At 34.3% G+C, this 4,972-nt stretch overlaps 1 pseudogene; it reads left to right on the top strand.

Annotated features, from left to right (window-relative positions):
- The first annotated feature begins 2,080 nt into the window (after positions 1–2,080).
- On the top strand, positions 2,081–4,959 carry LOC127159180 (protein NLRC3-like; annotated as a pseudogene).
- Positions 4,960–4,972: the final 13 nt, after the last annotated feature.

The following is a 4,972-nucleotide window of genomic DNA, read 5'->3' as shown; positions in this document are numbered from 1 at the left end:
CTAGATGTTGACTGAATAAAAAAAATAACAAACTGATAGCACATGTACATCTCGGAGACGTCTATTTGATGTCTGCATTAACATCTGTAGGACTTATTTTTAAGAGCAAACTTAGTTTGCTCATCTGCAATGCGTCTATTGGATGTTTCCAATCAGATGTCAAATAAACATCGATTAGATGTCTTTAAGATGTTTATGATTTAGAATCTATGCAAAAATTACATCTTACAGATGTCTGCCAGATGTTTGTACACAGCAGAAGCTTTCCAGAGCAAGAGATCTTGATTACTGTAATTACTGACAATGTAAAGAGTAGATTTAAATAAAAGAACAAAGTTCAACAAACTGTAATAAACAAAGAATGTGGTAGCATTCATTCAATAACAGCATCACACATTTAAATTAACTAATAGTTTTATAAAATTTAATGAATTTCCTTATAGAACAAAACAAACTGTAACAGACTAAATGGAACAAGGTATCCAGTGGTGTAGTGGTGCCTAGAGAAGTGGCTATACGTCTCAAATACACGTTGAAAAGAATATGGACTTAACTCCCCGCAATTTCTAGTGAAATCAGTCAGGTTTTTTCATGTATTAGAAACATTTTGAGCAGATTATTTAATCATGCCAGAAACATTCGTTGACTGTATTCATGGTAGAAACACAGCTATTTTTTAATCATGCCATAAAATACTATTTAACAAATTTAATCTGCTTTTGAAACTATTTTTGATCAAATAAATGCAACTTAAAAGGTGCTTGAATTGTTGAAAGACAATGTATCTATAAAATAAGTGTTTAAAATGAACATTTCTGCCATTTGCTCTTTTTACATTGACTGTGTACAGACTAATACATTCAGATACAACAATAATTTTTATCCTGCTCAACTCTATCCAAACATGCTTCAAGAATCGGCTAAAATCACACATCTCTTCCATCTTTATTTGACCCTCTAACTTTAGCACTCTCTATTCTAATTCTATTCTTAGAAATAAAAGCTTGCCCTTTTAGACTCTATTCATTTACTTACTGTTTGTTTTCTTAAAAAAACTAACAATAGCTTCTCTGTTCTTTTTGTATTCAAGAAAACACTAGCTCTAACACTAGCTTGCTTAATTCTATTCTATGCGTTTTCTTTTCATTTATTACATAATTATGAAAAAAAAAACTAACATGTAGAAACATTAGACTAAATGAGATTTTCATAGCATGCATGTTAATGCTCTTTTGTTGATTTTGATTGCTTCCATTGTCCTCTTTTGTAAATTGCTTTGGATAAAAGCATCTGCTAAATGTCTAAATGTAAATGTGATTGACTGTACAAAGAGATTTGACAAGAAGTATGTGGTATATTTTTACAGACTGCAACTCAAATGTCTCCAAGCAGCGAAAGATGGATATGCAGATATCATTTCATGTTAATATGTTGAATTGTGCAGTAAAATCTCATCCTATATATTGTATTATAGTATATCTTATTGACAACTCATCAATTAAATATTATTAAATATTTATGTTTTAAATAAACATGGACAAAAACTGTATATGTTTTTGAGTTGGACGACATGACGATATATATAACATTGATATAAGTGATCATCAGGGTTTAGACCAACCAAGTTTGTATTTACAAATTGAGTTCACAGGCAAATTTGCTTTATTTTTTTTCCCCTGGCATCAAAATCGAGACATATAAATGTTGGAAATCCAGATTCCTGCCTGCATTAATATCAACCACTGGATATTTAAGTTGTTAGAAACATTATATTGAGTCCAGCAACCTTTAGTTTAAACTTATTATTGTTTGTTTTACTCACCTTTTTGCAGCTTCCCTATTAAATCCATTCATGCTGAAGGCTCTTTTGCCACTCATTCCGGCTGAGGGGGCTTGTCCCAGTGGGAATGTGATGTCAATGCAAACCCTCTATACACCCCTCTATATTTATATCTAAAATGTAAATTGTAAACCCAAATTCTTTATTTTTTTTTATATTTTTTTTTTATTTGGATGTCTTGTTACAATTGTATATATTTTGTTATAGTTTCTGATTAAATAAAAATAACAGGCAGCCATTATGCGGCATAAATTCATGCAACCAAACATTCATAGGCGTAGAAGAACAAATGCATGGCTATATCTGTAGATTAATGACCATTTAAAAAAAAAAAAAAGAACAATTCTCTCTATTTTTTGTGTCATTAGGTTAAGATCAGGCTCACATGTGTCCAGCTCTGTGTCTGTGAAGAGTGACTGGTCAAAAGGTTTGCCACCGAACTTCAGTGAGAAAAAAACATCATCTACCAGAAGGTATTTAATGTTTTTCTAATTGTTGGTTGCACATGGACTGCTAGAAATTATTTAATTGAATATTTATCATGAATCTATATTGTTTAAATATTTATCAGAGTTTTCATTAAAATGCTAAGAGCAACAGCAAAGAAGATTCAAGTGATTTGATGTGAACTATATATTTTGTAAATCCCATTAATTTTGGTGCACTAATATAACTGCTGCACATTGTATAAAAATACCCATTGAAAATTCAGTATTTCATTTTATTCACTAATAGGGTTCAATATGAGACATTAGATTCAGATGTTCAGATTCACAGGAACTACAAGAATTTCAAAGACAATCTCCTGTGGATCTTCCAGGTAGAAAAACACATTTTCAATAATGTTTACATTTATAACAGATAGTTTGAACAATGCTTGCAAGAATATTCAATAGAAATTTGATTTCTGTTTTATCTTGATCATTTGTTTTCTTTTAGGAAATGTAAAAAAAAATTATTTTTCTTTGATTTTAGGATCTTGAAAGCAAAATAATTACATTTCTGAAAAATGAGCTGGAAAGGTTTAAGAAAATATTACAAGAAGAAGACTTGCAATACTTTGTGAAGGATTTTAATGAGAACAGATGCAGTATCAAAGAAGCAGCTCTTGATCTCACACTCTACTTCCTGAGAGAGATGGAGCAAGATGAAGCTGCTGATACTTTAGAAGGTAAGAGACTCGTGATCATCTGTCACATTGTCAATTATAAATGTATTGGAGAAAAGAACAAAACTAAAATGCCAAAAAAATATATATATATGTTTGTGGTCCTTGTATTTAGATGAGCTGATCTTCATTCATCAGCTAAAATCAAACCTGAAGAAGAAGTATCGATGTGTGTTTGAAGGAATTGCAAAGCAAGGTGACTCTACACTTCTGAATAACATCTACACAGATCTCTATATCACTCAGGGTTGTAGTGAACAGGTCAATACTGAACATGAGGTAAGACAGATTGAAGTTGCTTCCAGACGTCATGAATCACAAGAAATACAGGTTGAATGCAAAAATTTGTTTGAAGCACCTGAACAAGACAAGCAGATCAGAACTGTACTGACAAAAGGAGTTGCTGGCATCGGAAAATCAGTCTCTGTACAAAAGTTTGTTCTGGATTGGGCCGAAGGAAGAGAAAATCAAGATATCAGCTTCATATTTCCTCTTCCATTTAGAGAGATGAACTTAAAGGAGCAAGAAAAACTAAGTTTGATGGACCTTATAACTCAGTTTTTCCCAGAGACAAAAGGACTGAACCTTACAAGAAGAAATCAGTTCAAAGTCTTGTTCATCCTTGATGGATTGGATGAATGTCGACTTCCTGTAAACTTTGAGGATAATGAGACGTGGTCTGATGTTTCATCACCAGCTTCTCTGGATGTTCTCCTAACGAACCTCATCAAAGGAAATCTGCTTCCTTCTGCTCTCATCTGGATCACCACCAGACCAGCAGCTGCCAGTAAGATTCCTCCTGACTGTATCGACCGGCTGACAGAGATACGAGGATTCAATGATGCACAAAAGGAGGAGTACTTCAGAAAAAGATTCATGGATGAGAATCTGGCCAGTGAAATCATTGCTCATGTTAAAAAATCAAAGAGTCTCTTTATCATGTGCCACATACCAGTCTTCTGCTGGATTTCAGCCACTGTTCTCCAGGACATTTTAGAGGCAAAAAGAAATAAAGTTGTAAAAAATAATCAGGCTGATGAAGCCTCCAAATCACTGCAGGAGTCTCATACTGAAGACACTCCTAAGACTCTGACACAAATGTACACACACTTTCTCAGATTTCAGATCCTGCAGAGCAGACAAAAGTATGATGGAGAATATACACCAGATGTTTCCTGGGATAAAGATGCCATCCTTTCACTGGGGAAACTGGCATTTCATCAGCTGGAAAAAAACAATGTAATCTTCTATGACACAGACCTGGAAGCCTGTGGTATTGACATTTATAAGGCATCTGTGTATTCAGGCATGTGTACCCAGATCTTTAAGGAGGAAACTGGGATCGTTTTTGGTACCATGTACTGCTTCATTCACTTGAGTATTCAAGAGTTTATTGCAGCCCTTTATGCACATCTGTTTCTAAACATCAACAAGAAATATGTGTTTGATCAAGACTCTACAGAACAGGAAAACAAAAAGTGAAACAATGATTGATTTGCTCAAGACTGCAGTGGACAAGGCACTAGAGAGTGATAATGGACATCTGGACCTTTTCCTTCGCTTCCTCCTTGGTTTGTCACTCCAGTCCAATCGACAACCCTTACGAGGTCTGTTGACACAGGAAGATGACAATAACCAGAGCAAAAAGGAAATAGTTCAGTACATCAAGCAGAAATTTGAAGCTAATCTGTCTCCAGAGAGATCCATCAATCTGTTCTACTGTCTGAATGAACTGAATGATCAAACACTGGTGAAAGACATTCAGACCCACCTTAGCAAAGGAAGTCTCTCATCTGCTGATCTTTCTCCTGCCCAGTGGTCTGCTTTGGCCTTTGTGTTGTTGACATCAGAGGAGGAGCTGGAGGAGTTTGAGCTTCAGAAATTCAAGAAATCAGATGAGTGTCTCATTAGATTATCAGCAGTCATCAAAACCTCCAAAAGAGCTCTGTAAGTTAATCATTTTT

This window comes from Labeo rohita, unplaced genomic scaffold (assembly GCF_022985175.1).
Source record: "Labeo rohita strain BAU-BD-2019 unplaced genomic scaffold, IGBB_LRoh.1.0 scaffold_1964, whole genome shotgun sequence".
NCBI classification, from domain to species: Eukaryota; Metazoa; Chordata; class Actinopteri; order Cypriniformes; family Cyprinidae; genus Labeo; species Labeo rohita.
Note: the sequence above shows the minus strand (reverse complement) of the source record. Positions and strands in the feature narration are given on the sequence as shown.